General features: G+C 40.7%; 2 pseudogenes; one reads left to right on the top strand and one right to left on the bottom strand.

Annotated features, from left to right (window-relative positions):
• The first annotated feature begins 9,601 nt into the window (after positions 1–9,601).
• On the top strand, positions 9,602–10,276 carry LOC148692746 (uncharacterized; annotated as a pseudogene).
• A 5,067-nt stretch (positions 10,277–15,343) lies between these two features.
• Positions 15,344–18,836, bottom strand: LOC148692745 (uncharacterized; annotated as a pseudogene).
• Between the last annotated feature and the right edge of the window lie 1,599 nt (positions 18,837–20,435).

Genomic DNA, 20,435 nt, shown 5'->3' with positions numbered 1-20,435 from the left:
TGAGCATTTTGTTACAACTATTATGCATGGTAAAGAAATTGTGAAATTTGAAGATGTGTCAAATGCCTTGATGAATTATGAAATGAGGCATAGAGATAAGAATCATGATAGTACCTCTGAAGTTTTATTTGTTATAGGTAGATCATCAGAAAGGAGATCATTCTCTAGTAAGAAAAAATCACTTTCTCGACCTAGAGGAACTTCTAAAGGTAGAAAAAGTTTGGAAAGGGATGAATGTGCTTTTTGTCATAATTCCATTGGAAGAAAGATTGTCCTAGGTTGAAGACCAAAGGCAAAGTGAGTTCTGAAGCTAATGTTGCTGAGCTTGAAAATGATTTTTCTGATTTTGCTTTAACCGTTTCTTCATTATTTGATTGTGCTACTAAGTGGGTATTGGATACGGGTTGTACTCATCATTTGACACCTCACAAGGATTGGTTTTCAAGCTTAAAAGAGTTTGATGATGGTGGTGTTTTCATGGGAGATGACAATCCTTGCAGAACAAAAAGGATCAGTATAGTTCGTTTGAAGTTGCATGATGGTATGGTTAAAGAGTTGACAGGTGTTCGGTATGTACCGAATTTGAAGAAAAATCTTATTTCTTTGGGCACTTTAAAATCCAAGGGCTTCAGGTTTCATTCAGATGGGCAGACATTGAAAGTTATTTATGGTGCACTTGTTGTGATGAACGCTCATCGATATGGTCATTTGTCTGTAGTCTTAGAAAATATGGACACATCTGATTCAGATACTACTAGACTGTGGCATGTGAGATTAGGCCATGCCGGTGAGAGAGCTTTACAAGGGCTTGTGAAACAAGGTCTTCTAAAATGTGCCATAACTTGTAAGCTTGATTTCTACGAGCATTGTGTCTTGGGGAAGCAAATTAGAGTGAAGTTTGGTACTGCAATACATCAGATGAAGGGCATTCTTGATTATATGCATTCGGATGTTTGGGGTTCTACAAAAACTCCTTCTTTGAGTGGTAGACATTGGTTTATGACCTTTGTTGGTGATTGTTTAAGAAGGTCTTAGCTCTACACTACGAAGCACAAGAGTGAGGTGTTGAGCATTTTCTTGAGTTGGAAGAAAATGGTTGAGAACTAGACTGTGAGAAAGATTAAGATTTTGAGATTTTGAATGGTGGTGAATACACATCCAACCATTTCTTTAAAGTTTGCAAAGAGGAAGGAATTGTGAGGCATTTCAGTGTTTGGGGAACTCCACAACAAAATGGAGTTGCAGAAAAATTAAATCGAACCTTGCTTGAGAAGGTTAGATGTATGTTGTCTCAGTCGGGTTTGAGCAAGTCATTTTAGGCAGAGGCAGTTACTTATGCATGTCACATCATTAACTGGTTACCCTCAGATGTTGTTTAGGGTAAGACACTAATGGAGGTATGGACTGGAAAACCTTCTTCTGATTATGACTATCCCCGTATTTTTGGTTCACCTGCTTATTTTCATGTAACTGAAAATAAACTTGATCATAGAGCCAAAAAGGCTATCTTTATTGGTTTTAGTACGTTACAGGTTGTGGTGCCTAGAGATGAAGAAACTTGTAATCAGTAGAGATGTGACATTTGATGAAGAAAGTATGTTCAAAGACTCTGAGAAGAATGTAAAAGATGTCCAACAGGTGGAGCTTGAAAAAAGTTGCCTCTAGTACTTCAAATCCTATTCCGCTGATGTCGAAGCCAGTACAAGTGAAGAAGTGGGAGACCATGAAGATGTTGAAGAAGTTGAAGTTGAAGACTCTTTTCAAGATGAAGAGCAAGTTTCACCTCACGAGTCTATTGCCAAGAACAGAGGAAAGAGAAATATTACCAAGCCAGCTCGGTATAGTGATTATGTTTCTTTTGCTCTTCCTATTATCACTGATGAGATTCCATCCAATTTTGAGGAAGCTATTAAGAGTAAAGAAAATGAGAAGTGGTGCAATGCCATGGGTGATGAGATGAATTCTCTCTTGAAGAACAAGACTTGAGAGTTAGCTAAATTGCCTAAGGGGTAAGAAAGCTATCGATTGCAAATGGGTGTATGCCAAGAAGGAAGGTGTTGATGAGAAAAGCAATGTGAGATTCAAAGCAAGATTAATTGCTAAAGGATATGAGGAGGGCATTGACTACAATGAAAGCTTTTCTCCGGTTGTGAACCTCAATTCATATTATGTTAGCTCTTGTTGCACAATATGATCCTGAGCTTGTGTAACTCGATGTGGAGACGGCTTTCCTACATGGTGATTTGAATGAAGAGATCTATATGTGTCAACCGGATGGGTATAAAGTGAAAGGGAAAGAGAATTTGTTTTGCAAGTTGAAGAAATCATTTTATGGCTTGAAGCAATCTCCAAGACAATGATACTTAAGGTTTGATAAATTTATGAGAGGCCAAAATTATTCTAGAAGTCAATATGATCATTGTGTGTACTTCAAGAAGTTTCAAGATGGGTCTTTTGTTTATTTGTTGATATATGTTGATGATATGTTGATTGCCTCAAAGAATGTTGAAGAGATTGAGAAATTGAAGAAACAAATGAAGAACGAGTTCGAGATGAAGGATCTTGGTGAAGCGAAGAAGATCCTTGGCATGGAGATCATTAGAGATAGAGAGAAGGGTTTGGTATGCTTGAATCAAAGACAATACCTTAAGAAGTTGATTTGGAAGTTTGGAGTTCATGATTCAACTAAACTAGTTAGTACCCCTATGGCTCCTCAATTTAAATTGAGTTCTCTACAATGTCCTAAAACTGATAAGGAGAAGTTGCAAATGAAAAATATACCATATGCAAATTTGGTTGGTAGTTTGATGTACGCAATGGTATGCTCTAGACCGGATATTGCTTATGCAGTTGGTATGGTGAGTCGATATATGCATAATCCTAGTAAAGAGCATTGGCATGATGCTAAGGGGATATTAAGGTATCTCCATGGTACTTGAGATATTGGTTTATGCTTTGAGAGAGATGACTCTAGTATTGGTCACTTTGCATTTGGTTATGTTGATTTAGATTATGCAGGTGATTTGGATAAAAGGAAGTCTACTACAGGCTATGTGTTTACTATGACTAAAGGGCTAGTTTGTTTGAGGTCCATTTTGCAGTCTTCTGTTACCTTGTCCACTACAGAGGCTGAATATATGGCTATTGCCGAAGCTATAAAGGAGGCCATTTGGATACATGGACTTATTAAAGATTTAGGGGTTGATCAGAAACAGGTAGAGTTGCATAGTGATAATCAGAGTGCCATTTATTTGGCTAAGTATCAAGTTCATCATGCGAGGACCAAGCACATAGATGTGCGTTATCACTTTGTTCGAGAAGTTGTTGGTTAAGGGGAGATCATTCTCCGAAGATTCCAACTAAAGACAATCCCGCTGATATGTTGACGAAAGTTGTTGGTGTAGCCAAGTTTGTTCATTGCTTGAACTTGGCTCACAATTTGCCTATATAAAGAAGGCGTTAAGCAGTAGGAGTTTTGGAGCATTTGGCTTGGCATGAGTTGTACTATTGCTAGTATTTGGGAGTGGTTTTGTGTTGATTATTGATTATGTTGGTTTGGCTCGTCATAGCGCTTTTAGGAATTTGGCCAAGGTGGCGATCATTGAATATATGGCCAAATAGTGGGCCTTTATTTGTAAGCCCAGCAGCCCATTTAAAGGACCTTTCTTTTTTGGCTCATGTGAAAAGCCACGGGTGTGGCTAGGGTTTTAATTGGCAGCAGCAGCTGCCTTTGTTTCACAACAGTAGAAAAGAAGGAAAAAAAGGTGCCGCAACCCCCATTTGAAGAGAAGAAAGAAAGGTGATTTTCTTTCTTTGTTAGTACTCACTCAATCAAAGTTGTATCTGTGTATTAGCTTTGAGCTTTGTATAGAGAGGAAATTATTCACTATATTTCCTTATCTATTTGTTTCTTTGGTGAGTGAGAATTATTGGGTGTATTGGGGTTTTGGGTTGTGAGATTGCCAATACTTTGTAAACTCCCATTTGGTTGATAGTAGATTATTGGGTGAGCTCCTATTGCTCCGAGGACGTACTCTAGTTACACTGACTGTTGAGGAACCTTGTTAAAATCTTAGTGCCTTTTATATTCTGTTCTTGCATTTCATTTGATATATTTCCTATTCCAATTGGTTTGGTGCTATCCTAGCACAACACACCATACGTCGTCCAGTTATCGTAAGAAGAGCATTACGAGACCAAGAGACATAGTTGAAACCATCCAATTTTTCTTGTGCAATAGGAGTAGAGTAATCATGATAGGGTTGTTCATCCTTGGTACCGGATGAACCGGAGTTGGGTTTGACATCTTCATCACCAGCCATGGTTGTAGAACACACACAACAAATTACTGCGGAAACAACTAACACACCCAAATTTAATTTGGCAAGACACGAACACATAAAAATTTTTACAACAAGGTTAGGGTTTCTAACGGGTAGGGGTATTTTGGTTTTGGTGGGCACTCAAGGTCATCGGAATTTTAATTCTCTGATACCAAGTCAAATTGTATATGGGCAAATTGTATTTCTTTATTCCTCTTTGAATGGAGTATATATAGGTTTACAAGGAGTACTATACAAGTAAATCAACTATACAAAGAAACAAATAAAATCTCTAATATAGTGCTAATAAAATACAATTGCTATAATCAACACGAATTGCTACAGTCTGTTGTGTTAATAATGTCATCTACCGCAGGCTGTACGTCTTTTGGTGGCTTCATTTCTTTGCGACTCAAATAGAGAGACTGTTTGGATACACTGTGGTATAGGATCTTTATGTAAGTTTTATAAGTGTGTTAGTGTAACTTTTGTGCCATGGGTTCAGTTACTAGTGAAACTTGTGTTTCTCTACCAATTAATCTCAGCAATTTTTTTGTCCAGCAGAATCTACAATTTTACAGAAATTTATGTGCCAATTTTAAACAATCCCCTGTTAAACAAAATGCACAAGTTAACTCACAATACATACAACTTTGTTTTTTATTTTTTCGTAATCTTCAATAGACCATCTCCAACCGAATGAGGCCAGATGGCTCATTTTAGCCCTCTGGCCCTCCAAGAAATTAATATTTTAATGAACAGTGTAGTGTCATATTTCTTACCATCTCCAACCGAGGGCCATAGAGCCAAACATAGCTCTGTTGCAAAAAACCGTCTCTAACTGAGGGTCAAAGGGCCAAACATAATTTATTATTTAAATTTAAAAACTACAGCAACTTAAATTTAAAAACTATAAATTAAATTTAAAAACTATAAATTAAATTTAAAAACTACAACTTCAATTTAAAAACTACAACAACTTAAATTTAAAAACTACAACAACTTAAATTTAATATCTAAAATCATTATTATCTTCATCATCCGCCATTGTAGGAGTATAGTCGGAGGTAAACAACTGTCGTCGGGTCATAATGTCCCTCATTTTCCTGTCAAAATATGTCTTACTCAATGGACTGTAACCCGAAGTGTCCCTTAGCATATTCCTATCGTCTATCTTTTCTTGTATTTGTTTGGCTTATTCGTCATGCCTACAGTTCCTTTCTTCCACGACAATGGAATTTTGCTCCGCCATCAATCGCAAAGAGGCTGCCATTTCCTGTTGAAAGGCGATATCTTCCTTTGCCTTACCCTTTTCCTTCAATTTTTAGGCTTTGTTTTGTCCCATAGCCCTAGGTATGGAACCTTCACCCGAAGACGGATTTTCTACCCTCGTTTCTTGAATGGTAAGAGATCCATCTTCATCCCCATCTGTAGCTGAGAATGCAGTTCCAAACACTGGTGTAGGACATACTCCATGTTGAGGTGGATCTTCAAATAACACACTCTTTACAAATTTCCCAACAATCGTGATGCTGAAAGGGTTTCGAGTTGCCTTCCATATACAATTCCTCCACTTGGCGTACCTAGAAAATATAATTACAAAAATTAAAGGGAATTAATTTATGAAATTAAATGTAATATAATTAAATATTTAAAATAAATTGTGAAAACACTTACTTCGTCGTAGTAATTGGCGCCGTTTTCATGTCTACTTGCGGCTGCTAACAGTGCTTGATGCAATTTATTCAAACTTGGATGAAGATGTTTCTTCCATCTTGAAGAACAACTCTCGTGGTTTCGGGTATTCGGTGGAGTGGTGCCTTCGTAGAACTCATAGTATTTTTTGGACACACAAGTCCAAATACCTTCACTTGTTTGAGAACTCTCCCTCACACTATCTTCTGAGACCTATTTATAAGCCCTGCAAAGAGCTTCATCTTCTTTTCGGGTCCAAGCCCTACCTTTCATTGCAGATGAGGCCATTTGAAAATTATTGAAAAAATTGAAGGAAAGATTATTGGAAGAGGTAAGAAAATATGAGAATTGAAATGGTGTAGGAATGGCTTAGGTATTTATAAGAAAAAATGAGAAATTTTAATTTTCTTTTTTTAAATTTTGGCAGAAAAAAAAAAAATCAAAACCAACGGTAATTGACGTCAGCATGATGCCAATTAGTCGTTGCTAGCTGGTGTCACGCTAATGTTAGCTAGCCATTGAGTTTTGAATGTGGCCCCGGCTCGAGGTCGGTCGGTTGGCTCGGTTAGGCCGGTCGGTTGGCCATTTGGCCCTCTGGACCCTTCGGTTACACATAATATAACGTACGTGCTGTAAGTTGAAGTTTCACCTCAAAACTTATTAGAATGAGGCGAGTGGTCAAGCAGGTCTTGACACACTCCGATCCCGATGTCCGTGGGACATCGGAATGGTCACATGCTGGCCGACACCCGAGGATGACGAAAGCCATTTATTGAATGCAAATGCTGAGAACAAGAAATAAAATAAGACTTATAAATTTAAAATATAATGAATATGCATTTAAGGAACGTGTTCAGAACATACAACTTGTTGATGCACAAAATCGGCGAGGACTTTGGTACAACAGAAAGTGTCAAGTTTGTGACCTTCGCTAGGTTGCTCTGGTCATTAGTGTGGATAAGTATGTAAATGAATAGAGACAGGGAAGCAAATAACACAAGATGTACGTGGTTCATCCAGATTGGCTACGTCCACGGAGTAGAGGAGTTCTCATTAGTTGTGAAGGGTTTACACAAATACGTAGGTTCAAGCTCTCTTTTAATGAGTTGTAGTGAATAGTTTAGTACAAATGACATTAGGGATTATTGTGGGAGAATGATCCCCTTTTATAGAAGAGAGTTTTTAGATTTGTTCTGACATTGACACGTGTCGTGTTGTGATTGGCATTTGATATTGACACGTGTTGCGCTATGATTGGCCTCTGATATCGACATGTGTCGTGTTGTGATTGGCCTTCTAGTTGGAAGAAAAGTCTTGTGGGTCCTTGACGGTATGCTGTTGACCGGTGCTTAGTAGTTTCGGGATTGGTCAAGTATGGTACAAATAGTGCTCCCCTAAGTTCCCGAGTGAGGGAAACTCCTTGGTTGAGGACTTGCAAGATCCAAGCCATTAAGTAATCACGAAACTTCCAAGTACCGAAGTGTGGTGTCACCTTCACTTGCCTTCTATGTCCTGTAAGTAGATGTGGCATCTTCTCTTGGAAGTACTTTTCCTTCATCCAGGAGTGGTATCTTTGGTTGGCGTTGACGCACAAGGTAATGTATCATTTTCATTTGAAGCTTACTTGTAGTTTCGGGTTTGGTCAAGTGCGATACAAACCATATAGTAGGAGTCCCCCAAGTCTCTAGGCGAGGAGATCTGCCGAATGAGGTGACAGACAAGGTAAGCAATCAAGGTTCCAAGCAATCAGTCTCAGACCGGTAGGTTGATTTTGGGTTCCGGTTGATTGTACTCATTCTCCTTGTCTCTCATTCAGTAATAAGGATAAAGAGAAGAAACAGAAAGAATAGATGATATGAGGTACTCTTGTTTTTGGAGAAGACGGACGAATCGGCACGTGCTTTGTTGCACTTGACTTTCCACAGGTGTATTCTTGAACTGGGCTGGAGGGTTTTTTGGTTTCCTCCAAAGGAGCGAGCCGACTCCAGAACTTAAGGGTCAAAACAAGTCCGTCAGACCTGGAGTATGTTCGATCCTGATGATATGGGATACTTTTGCTGTTTAACAAAGTAGTAGATGTGGTATGGCGAAGCTTTGTTCTTCGACGACGGTGCTAGCAAAAGGTTGTTGAGGCTTCTTGATCTCTTCAATTAGAGCAATGATGCCGAGCTTGGATTTGACTTAGACTCTTTCGTCTGGATTGTGCAGTTCCATAAGAAAGGGCGTCGTGCTATAGTGATCTGTTCTAGCTTGCTGTTGAACCTTCTGCTTCAATATTTTGTATAGCAGAAATGGTGCGCAACCTTTGCATTTAAATGGTCCTTCAAAGCACTACTTCTCAGTGACTCATCCATGCTTGGCTGTTTCAGTGTAAAGAGCCAATATCGTACCAACTGTTCTGAGGTATGTGCCGAAGGAATTCATGACCTTGACAACAGTTGAGGATGAGTACTCGAGAGCAATGCTAGGCAAGCGACCAGGCAAAGGTTCCGGGCAATCAGTTCTAGATCGGAAGTTTGATTTCATGTTCCGACTGATTGCATTCTTTCTCCTTGTCCTGCAGGTAAAAGCAAGGGCAAAGGAAAAGACAGGGAAAAGGCATAATGTGGGATATTCTTGCTTTCAACCCTGATGATATGAGATATTCTTGCTCTGATGTGGCTGGTTGGCATGAGTATTATCGAAGGAGAAGAAAACGGAGTATTTCGAGAGGCTAGATTGGGAGTGCCATTTCGGATGTGAGGAAGGGTTGAGCATTTTTTTTTAATTTGGTAGGTCTGCCTGGCTGTGGAGGATGGAGATCGACATATATAAGAATTGTCCCAACAGCGAGTGGTAATGCTGTTCCTTTACCCTTCTCGGTCAAAGCAATGTAGTGGTCGCTGCAAGGTTCACGTGTTTTAACTTTGTCAGAGCACTTTGAAAAAGTGGTATGTGGTATCCAGAAAGCTGATGTTGCGTGTGAGGATTGTGGAAAAATTTTATTCAATGAAATCCGACTTCTCGAAGTTCGGGGAACGGTGCCTCTTCGATTTCTGAGTAGGCAATCTTGTTGGGGATATAGTTCTCGAGATTCGGAGAACAGTGCCTCTTCAATTTCTGGGCAAGCAATCTTGTTGGAAGTGTTTTCTCAGAGGTGAAGAAAGGTTGGGCATTTTTCCAAGTCTGCTTTGCCACGGAGCACAGAGGTTGACACATATAAGGATTTTCCAATAATCAAGCAGTAATGCTATTCCTTTATTCTTATGGGTAATAGTAGGGTAACTGGGTCTTCAACATTGACATGTCTTAACTTTGTCAGAGTTATTTGGCAAAGTTGTCATTGGTATTCGAGGAACTGATGTCGCGTGTGGAGATTGCTAATAAATTTTAACCCAGGAAATCCGCTTCTCGAAATTTGGAGAGTGGTGCCTCTTCGATTTTTGAACAAGCAGCCCTATTGAAGGTCTGACTCTTTCTTTTATAGGAGCACCAGTTAAGTTCAAGGAATCCATTCTGAAAGTTATTGCTTGTAGGAATTTTTCCTTTATCTTCGTACTTCTGAGACTTACTGTACTTCATTTTTTTCTTCATCTTTTTTGAGAATGTTTGGCCCGTCCGACCGTCGTTTGGACTTGAATGATGTAGGAGAGGTAGCCTTGTCTCCTCAGGATAACATATGGCGCCCATCATTCTTATCTCCTACTGGTCCCCTTACTATTGGGGACTCTGTGATGAAGAATGATATGGCCGCTGCGGTAGTGGCCAAGAATCTTCTCACTCCCAAAGACAACAGACTACTTTCCAAACGATCCGATGAGTTGGCTGTTAAAGATTCTTTGGCTTTCAGTGTTCAGTGTGCAAGTTCTATGTCTAATATGGCCTAACACTTATTTGCTCGAACTCGCCAAGTTGAATCATTGGCGGCTGAAGTGATAAGTCTCAAATAGGAGATCAGATGGCTTAAGCACGAGAATAGACAGTTGCACATGCTCGCACATAGCTATACTACAACCATGAAGAGAAAGCTTGACCAGTTATAGGAATCCGAAGGTCAGATTTTAAATGATCATCAGAGGTTTGTGAGTTTGTTCGAAAGGCAATTATTGCCTTCGTCCTCTGGGGCTGTACCACATACTGAAGCTCCAAATGATCAACCTCTGGTGCCTCCTCTTTCTGGGGTTCTGCCCAGTACTGAGGCTCCAAATAATCACCCTCCGGTGCCTCCTATTTCTGAGGCTTTACCGAGTGTTGAGACTTCTCCTGAGCAGCCTTTGTGAAGGCACCCTCCTGTTTGTTTGTTTTGATTCATGTGTATGCATGTATTTGTAATTTATCGATGATATCAATAAATAAGCTTTACTTCATTCAACGTGTTGTGTTAAATACACTAAGGTATCATTCACTAAGTTCTTTGAATTTTTTATTTTGTTGAAGTTTGCATGTTGAAACTTCGTGGGTGGACCCTGTGGGTTGAAGTAATGCTCCCTTAATTTCTTGAGTGAGGAAAACTTCTCGGTTAGGGACTTGAAAAATCCAAGGCACTGGGTAGTCACGAAATTTCTGAGTACCAAGGTGTAGTGGTATATGGTAGGAGTCCCCTAAGTCTCCGGTCGAGGGAGTTGTCTTGCTAGTAGGCAATTTTCCAAACAAAACTTCATCATTTTCCTTTCTAAGTGGTTGCCCAAAACTCCTTCTTCATATATATTTGGTATGAAAGTTGTTTAAGCCCAAAGAAAGGAAGGCCTAGGCTCATCTTTCTTTCTTTCTTTTCTTTTATTTTTTTATTTTTTATTTTTTTATTTTTTATATATATATTTTTTAGAATTTTCGAAAATGTTTTTTTTTTTTTTTTTTTTTTGGGTGAAGCTTTGATGTTGAAGTTTTGTTGTTGAAGCTTTGTTTGATGTTGAAACTTTGTAGGTGAAGCTTTTGTGTTGAAGCTTTGTAGGTGAAGCTCTTGTGTTGAAACTTTGTAAGTGAAGCTTTTGTGTTGAAGCTTTGTAGGTGAAGCTTTTGTGTTGAAGCTTTGTTGGGCACCATAAATTGATTTTGTTTCACACTATCTTGATCAAGAGTGTGTGAAGCTTTTGAGAATTGTAGTTGCTCTCCATTGATGAAGCTTTATTTGATGTTGAAACTTTGTGGGTGAAGCTTTTGTGTTGAAGCTTTGTTGGGCACCATAAATTGATTTTGCTTCACACTATCTTGATCAAGAGTGTGTGAAGCTTTTGAGAATTGTAGTTGCTCTTCATTAATGAAGCTTTGTAGGTGAAGCTTTTGTGTTGAGGCTTTGTAGGTGAAGCTTTTGTGTTGAAGCTTTGTAGGTGAAGCTTTTGTGTTGAAGCTTTGTGCTTTTGTATTGAAGTTTTGTAGATGAAGCTCTTGTGTTGAAACTTTGTAGGTGAAGCTTTTGTGTTGAAGCTTTGTTGGGCACCATAAATTGATTTTGATTCACACTATCTTGATCAAGAATGTGTGAAGCTTTTGAGAATTGTTGTTGCCCTTCACTTGTTGAAGCTTTTGTCAGCACCATAAATTGATTTTGCTCCACACTATCTTGATCAAGAGTGTGTGAGGCTTTTGACATTTGTTGTTGCCCTTCACTTGTTGAAGCTTTTGTTGGCACCATAAATTGGTTTTGCTTCACACAATCTTGATAAAGAGTGTGTGAGGCTTTTGAGAATTGTTGTTACCCTCCATTTGTTGAAGTTGTTGAATTTCAAAAATTTCTTTTGTTTTTTTTTTTTTTTTTTTGGGAAAATTAGAAATTTGAAAATGTGGGAGAGACAACATATACAAATTTTGCTTCCACACTATTGAGCAAGAGATTGTGATGCAAGTCACACCTTGTAGTAGTCGAAGGTTTGGATGAACCATATAAATTAAATTTGCTTCGAACAGTCTTGATTAAGAATGTGTGAAACAACAAGTTGTAGTGTTTGCATTGTTACAAAGGAGAAATGTCTGAAGCAGATGTAAGAGGGCTGAAGAGCTTGATCTTCGTATACCATGCACTGAAGCCGTTGTTAGCTTGCAATAAGACTTTGTTGGTGACTATAACTCTTGTTAGGCATAAGTGCTACCCTAGTTGAGTTGTAAAGCTTGAGGGTTTTTGATTATTTGTGAATGCTAGGAGTTCACATGTACAAGTTGTACCACTCGTCTTTTGGTTGGTGGAATGAATGGTGAGTTGCTTTCATCACTTGGTTAGTGGTACGAATGTGAGTTCCTTTATCACCTTTCATCACATTTCATCACCTGGTTGGTGGCACAAAAATGAGTTCCTTCTTCACTTGGTTGGTGGCATGAGTGGCAAGTTGCGAAATGATATTAGAGTATAGGTTGTACATTTTATCACCTGGTTGGTGGCATGAAGGAGAGTAAAGGTTGTACATTTCATCACCTCGTTGGTGGCATGAAGATGAGTTATTTCTTCACATTTCATCACTTGGTTGGTGAGAATAAGGGTAAGGTGTCGAGGCACATTGTAGCAAGTGTCGAATGACACAAAGTGTGTTGAACCCTTTCGAAGCACAGTTGGCTTATTTATGGATGTGTTGGAATGTATGATGTTTATGTTGATTGACATGAGTGATGCTTATGAATGTTTTGTTATGCATGAAGGGATCCCTTGTTTGGATATAAGTCATGTTGACGTATACTTATACTTTATTTCATGTTTTAAGCATTCGTGTTGAAGCTTCAAACCTGAGCGTTTCAGTGATAAGGATGTAAGGGAGTTAGGACCAAGTTGTCTAAATCACCTCTTTATTGGATTGATGCCAAATGGCCTTCATTACATAGGATGCCGAATGGCCGTAGCTCAACACTTGTACAGTTTGAGTCTACTTGTAATAGTACTTCAAGTGATCAGCATTCCATGGATGGCCAATGGTCTTGCCATCTGAGCTCCTTAGCTTGTAAGAACCAGGGCGACTGATGCCAATAACTTCAAATGATCCATCCCAATTTGGGCTAAGCGTGCCTTCCCTCGGGATTCTGTCGCAGAGTAATCTTTTTTTCAATACCCAGTCCCCCACTTTGAAAGAGTGAGGTTTGACTCTTGAGTCATAATAGTTGGAGATGCGCTGCTTGTAAGGGACATTCCTCAAGTGAGCTTGGTTTCTGTGTTCCTCGACTAAATCCAAGTTGAGGGTGAGTTGTTTGTCATTTTCACTTTGCATGTAGTTCTGGACTCGGAACGTTGCTTGCTTAAGCTCAACTGGGACAACAGCCTCTGTATCAAAGGCAAGTGAGAATGGAGTTTCTCCTGTTGAAGTCTGATATGAAGTGCGGTATGACCAAAGAACTTGGGGTACAAATTTTGGCCAACAACCTTTAGCCTTGTCCAAGCTAGTTTTCAAAGTGCGCTTGATTATTTTGTTGATGGCCTCAACTTGTCCGTTACACTGGGGATGAGCTGGGGAGGCAAAACATAAGTTGATGTTGAACTTAGAACAGAACATCTTGAACTTCTTATTGTCGAACTGTCGTCCATTGTCCGTGATTATCGCATTAAGAATGCCAAATCTGCAAAGGATGTTCTTCCATACGAAGTCTTCTATTTTTGCCTTAGTAATGGTTACCAAGGGTTCTACTTCGGCCCACTTTATGAAGTAGTCAACTGCAACGATTGCATAGTGGACCTTGCCCTTTCCCGCAGGCATTGGGCCGATCAAATCAAGTCCTCATTGGGCGAAGGGCCAAGGGCTGATCATAGAAGTAAGAGGCTGAGGAGGGGAGTGATGAATAGTTGCGTAACGTTGACACTTATCACATGAGCGGGATATTCTGATGGCATCTTGGTGGAGTGTTGGCCAGTAATATCCTTGGTGAAAAGCCTTGTGTGCTAGGGATCGAGATCCAGCATGATCTCCACAGACTCCTTCATGTATTTCTCAAAGGACAATTTTTGCTTCCGCAGGTGTGAGGCACCGTAAGTATGGTAGGTTAAAACCTCGCTTGTAGAGTTGGTCATTAATGATCAGGTAGCGGGTAGACTTGTATCAAATCTGTTTAGCTTGGACTTTATCATTTGGGAGAGTGCCATGAACAAGGAATTTATATATTGGGATGATCCAGCTATCCCCCTGTTGCAAGTTACACACTTCTGTGACCATGGTGCTTGGTGTTACCAACAATTCGACCTGAATTTTTCTCCCAATCTTGTCTTTCACTAATGAGGTAAGGCAAGCCAAAGCATCTGCATGACTGTTTACCACTCGAGGGACTTGGGTGATCTGGTAGTGGAAGTGCTTGAGCAAAAGCTGCGTTTGCGCAAGATACACTGCCATGGAGTTTCTTAACGTCAAAGTTGTTCCTGACCTGGTTAACCACCAATTGGGAGTCACTGAAGATATTAATTTGTTTAACTCCAAGGTGTTTGGCCAAACGTAAGCCTGCTAAAAGGGCCTCATACTCGGCTTTATTGTTTGACGCCTTGAATTTGAAGCGAAGAGCATACTCCATTGCCACTTTGTCGGGGGTAGTCATGATTAGTCCTGCTCTACAACCATGTTGGTTGGATGAGCCATCAACATATAGAGTCCATACTGGGAGTGTTGGTTCTACCTTCCGGGTTTCCAGGTGTGATGAAGCCGCTGCCTCAGGTGTAAGAGAAATGTCAACGAGATAAGTGAATTCGGCAATGAAATCTGCAACTGCTTGGCCCTTTTCAGCTAGCTTTGGGTGGTAGGAGATGTCAAACTCTCCCAGTGCTATGGCCTATTTTATCATTTTCCCCGAAGTGTCAGGACTCTGAAGTATTTGTCGAAGGGGGTGATTGGTAAGCACGATGATGGAGTGTGCTTGGAAGTATGGGCGAAGTTTCCGAGCAGACATGACTAATGCTAGAGCTAATTTCTCAATGTTGGAGTATCGTGTCTCCGCATCTTGTAGAGTCTTGCTAGTGTAGTAGACAAGTCGTTCGATACTACCATCCTACGAATGATGACGGAACTAACTGCTGAAGCTGAGACAGATAGATAGACAATTAGGGTGTCTCCAACTTTAGGTTTGGAAAGCAGAAGGGCTTTACTCATGTACTCCTTGAGGTTCTTAAATGCTTCGGCACATTCATCGGTCCACGTAATGTACTTATTACTTCCCTTAAGTGCTTTGAAAATAGGAGCACATTTGTCTGTGGCCTTAGAGATGAACCTGGTCAAGGCTGCCATCTTGCCAGTAAGGTTTTGGATGTCTTTTGAGGTTACTGGTTCTTTCATGTCCATGATTGCTTTGATCTTCTCGGGGTTAGCTTCAATGCCTCGTTGGCTAATCATCATGAAGCCCAAGAATTTTCCAGAGCTCACACCAAAAGCGCATTTGTTGGGGTTCAACCTCATTCAATACTTCTTCAGGATGGAGAAGGTTTCAGACAAGTTGGCAATGTGTTGGTCAGCATGTTTGCTTTTGACTAACATATCATCAACATAAACTTCCATGTTTTTCCCAATCTGTTCAGCGAACATTGAATTGACTAATCTTTGATAAGTTGCCCCTACATTCTTTAGGTCGAATGGCATGACTCTATAGCAATATAGTCCTCTATCAGTGGTGAAGGCCGTGTGTTCTTGGTCCGAAGGGTTCATGAGGATTTGATTGTGCCCTGAGTAAGCATCCATGAAGCTTAAAAGTTCACACCCTGCTGTAGAGTCTACAAGTCTATCAATAAGAGGAAGGGGAAAGCTATCCTTCGGGCATCCTTTATTTGAGTCGGTGTAGTCGACACATATTCTCCACAAGATCTTTTGAAGCAAGAGACTTTCCTTGGTCGGATTTTTCTTAACAAGGACCACATTTGCTACCTACGTTGGATAATTGACTTTACGGATGAAGCCTATGCTTTTGAGTTTTTCAACTTCTGCCTTCATTGCTTCATATCGTTCAGCATCATAAGATCTTCACTTCCGTCTCACCGGCTTGGTCTTGGGATCAATACTCAAGCGATGACAGATTATATCGGAAGAGATGTATGGCATGTCCTCGTATGACCAAGCGAAGACTTCAGTGTTCTCTTGCAAAAAAGAGATCAATGCCAACCGAATGGGTGGTGACAAAGTGGTGGCAATCTTCACTATGCGATCTGGATAATCTTTTGAGATAGAGACCTTCTCCAACTCTTCAGCAGGTTGTGCTTGCTGGGTGAAAGAGTTATCTCGAGGATCGTCGGGTTGATTGTTACCACCGTGAATATTCAAGTTAGCTTTGTCCGAGCTAGTCTTGATAACTTGGTCATGTATAGAAAGTGTTTCTTTGGGTACATGCAAATGTTGTTGCTTGACTGAAATGTTGTAACATGACCGTGCACTAAGTTGATATTCTCTGATGTAACCATTGCCATAGAGGGTTGGAAATTTCATCAACATATGTGTGGATACCATGGCCTTGAGATCATTAATGTCTGTGCACCCAAAGATGACATTGTATGTCGTTGGGCAGTCAACCACCAAGAAGTTAGTGGTGATGGTGGCTGTGTACGGTCCTATACTGATGGTGAAAGGTAAATATACATTCCCTAAAGGTTGCACGACATCACCAGAGAAGCTTATCAGAGGAGAAACCGAGTGATCGAACAAATGTTCAGCTACATTAAGTGTTTTGAAAGCTTCAGCAAACATGATATTGACCGACGCCCCGGTGTCTACCAGGATTCGTTGTACATCAAAGTTGGCTATGTGAGCCTTCATAATCAATGGGTCGTTGTGAGGATAGATGATACCTCTTTCTTCCTCAGGGTAGAAACATATTGGATCCCAGTTAGGCTTTTGATACTTGCCTCCCCTGATGTCTTCCACGTGAAACACTTGGTGGCTTGTTCATTGTTTTTCATGGCCCTGTTGGAAGATTCAGATATGGGCGTGCCACCGCTTATGGAATATATCACATTCACTTGGCGTTGGTTGCAGTTATCCCTTAGAGGGTGAAGAAGGAACTGGTCAATTTTTCCTTCACGTGCCAAAGCTTCAATATGATCACGGAGGGTGATACATTTCTCGCCGTCATAGTCATTATACTCGTGGTAACCACAAAACATGCCTGTGTTTTTCGTGGACTTGAAATCTGGCTCCCTCGGCCTTGGCTTTTGTATCAAGTGAGCTATACTGGGGTAAATGGCCGTACATGTAGCGTTCAAAGGTGTGTATGTCTCAGACCTCGGGGTAGGACCATTCTTGACATGTGTTTGGCCCACTGCATTGACTGTCTGGGGGCGGGTATTATCGTGGTGATACCTTTGGTTATCGCGATAATGCCCCTTACTCTTTTTATTAAATTGAGACTGGTGAGGATGGAAGTCTTTCCTCTTGCCCTAAGAATGATACGCCTGTTGACTTGGCGCGGTATTAGGTAGGGCAGAGGGAAGCGTCGCTGCTGTTTAGAAGGTTGAGGTCTTTTCATTTGGTTGGATTAGGCTTCCACTCCCCATTTGCTGATAAGGGATGGCTGTAGAGAGTTTCCCTTGATATGTCCTTGCCTCGGCGGAGGCATGGTTATAAGCCTGTGCCATTACCTCAGAGTAAGTCTTCCAAGTGTTAGCATTGATCATGTACTTGAAGAAACAGTCGCATAGGCCTGCTGTGAAGGCTTTAAGGGCGGTCTTGTCATCTGCCTCAGCACAGCGAGAATACTCATGGCTGAAGCGACCGGCATACTTTCGTAGTGACTCATCCGGCTTCTGGCGAATAGTGTACAGGTCATCTGCGGAATGCAAGTGATCTGTCTGGAAGATGTGTTGAGAGACAAATAGTTTCCTCAGTTCCTCAAATGAGTCTACTGTCTCAGGTGGAAAACGGCAATACCAATTCAGAGCTCCGCCAGAGAGGGTAGGGGGGAAGAGAAGACATCGTTCTTTGTTAGTGTGCATCTGGTATGCCATGGTGGACTCAAAGAGGTTAAGGTGTTTAATCGGGTCCTCCCTTCCAGTGTAGAGTTGTAAGCCAAGCTTCTGTTTTGTCTTTGCTTGGAGGGGGTGTCGAGGATCCTCCTTGTAAGAGGGCCAGGCCTAGGTTGGTTCGAGTCAGGTATTTCAACCTGACGTTCGGCCTTCAACTTGTTTACTTCCTCAAGGAGTTGTAGGACAAAGGGGTCCTGAGTGGAGTCAAGTACTGCTGGATTCTTCTTCTGTAAGTCTCCATCTCTTCTTGGAAGTAGGAAAACTTGGTCAAGGGCATGGGATTTTTCTTTGGACTCACTGTACTGACTTCCAGGGCGAGCCTGTCGAAACGCCCCCGAGTCCCCCGTACCTTCATATTCCTCTAGGACATGTCGCTCATTCCCTAAATTGGCAATTAGCTTGGGGCATGGGAGAGGACCGAACCTTTTAGAAACCCTTGGATCATTGACCTTCGAGCTTATGTGGATGGGGTTCTTTCGACATTGCCTCAGGAAGTCCTGACAGTCGCGATAAATGGCTTTTGATCATTCTACTCCTTCTGCAAGAAGATGCCTTCCTTCACTTCTCCTGCTTCGGGTCGAAATAGCTGGGTCGAGAGAGGTCTCATGTTGATCAACACCTTGATGAGTAACTCGTTCCCCATTAGGGATATCTATGTTGAAGGCAGGTGATCCCCCGTGTTGGGGGGCGCCGAGGTGGTGATTGACTTCCCCGGAGGCGATGAGTTCGTGTGTTTGAGTATGCCTAGCTTCATGGAGCATTTCGAAGAGCTTCTCATACTGCTCCTGGATGATCTCATTCTTTATCGCTATCTTGTTGTTCTGAGCCTCTAGCTCATCGACTTTAGCCTGAAGAGCAAACCTCTTTCGTTCCTTCTTTCATTGCTTTGCACTAAGTGCGAGGAGGGTGTTGTTCTGCGTGCTGTGGCTCCCTTCACTCCCCATGTTGAAGAGGGGTGCATGGTCGAAAGAAAGTGTGCAAATGGTGGAAATCAGCTTGACAAAGCTGGAGAGAGTAGGAATAAGTGTGATTCCCACAGACGGCGCCAAATGTTGATGCACAAAATCGGCGAAGACTTTGGTACAACAGAAAGTGTCAAGTTTGTGACCTTCGCTAGGTTGCTCTGGTCATTAATGTGGATAAGTATGTAAATGAATAGAGACAGGGAAGCAAATAACACAAGATGTACGTGGTTCACCCAGATTGGCTACGTCTACGGAGTAGAAGAGTTCTCATTAGTTGTGAAGGGTTTACACAAATACATAGGTTCAAGCTCTCTTTTAGTGAGTTCTAGTGAATAGTTTAGTACAAATGACATTAGGGATTATTATGGGAGAATGATCCCCTTTTATAGAAGAGAGTTTCTAGCTTTATTCTAACATTGACACGTGTCGTGTTGTGATTGGCCTCTGATATCGACACGTGTTGCGCTATGATTGGCCTCTGATACCGACATGTCGTGTTGTGATTGGCCTCCTAGTTGGAGGAAAAGTCTTGTGGGTCCTTGACGGTATGATGTTGACCGGTGCTTAGTAGTTTCGGGATTGTTCAAGCATGGTACAAACACAACTAATTCTAGACACTAAAAATGAATAATATAAAATTGAATGGACAAGGAGTGGGTCCTACATTGAGAGGACTCAAAGATGCCGCTTGCGGAAATGCCTTGATGCCGGGATTATATGCCTTGAATCTAAATCCTGAGGGGGCTCAAAACAAACATGAGTGGACCAAGTTGATATATATAATAATAATAATAATAATAATAATAATAATAATAATAATAATAAAACAATTATCAAATACTAACCCCCAAAGCTTTATAAAAACTAATAGCATAATAAGTGGTAGGTTTTCCGAAAACCCTAGCATGCCATAAAACATTTCATAAAGCATATCTCGTGTATAGTGTGCTAAATAGTGGTATCAAATAATAATATATCCCGGCCCATTGCCAGCACCATGTCTCTCGACCCAAAGCCAGAGATTATTTCTCCAGGCCCCTTGCCAACTTCATGTTCCTCAACCCGAAGCCAAGATTATTTCTCCCGACCCACATGCTAGCACCAGATCCTCACCCCAGACACAATAGTGACCACTAGATACGCACAAATACATTGAATATAATCCTTCCAAACATAGATACATATATCTTAAAATCATCTTCATAGTATAAAATCATCAATCATCTATACTATAAAGAAGTGTGTGAAAACATGTTCTAAATAGTATATCGTCATCCATCAGATATCCTACAAGAACATGGGTTTGATAGAAAATATGGTATTCCAAAATATTCCAAGTAAACATGATAATCATATAAGGTAAATCCAATTTACTCATAAAACATTATCTAAAACGTGATCATTAAATCATGTTTTTCATGTATGCATTTCTACTACTAAAACATGCATTTTAGAAGGGGTCCACTCATAAATACTCCATCGTAGATGAGCCGTACAAAATAGGAATAACGGAAACGCTGCTAGTAATTGCACCTAAGGGCATAAAGGGTACAATTAATAAAACTCTAATATAACAAC

This window comes from Pyrus communis, chromosome 11 (assembly GCF_041283825.1).
Source record: "Pyrus communis isolate YQ-2024b chromosome 11, ASM4128382v1, whole genome shotgun sequence".
In the NCBI taxonomy this organism is placed as follows: Eukaryota; Viridiplantae; Streptophyta; class Magnoliopsida; order Rosales; family Rosaceae; genus Pyrus; species Pyrus communis.
This window is presented reverse-complemented; position numbering and strand designations above follow the sequence as displayed.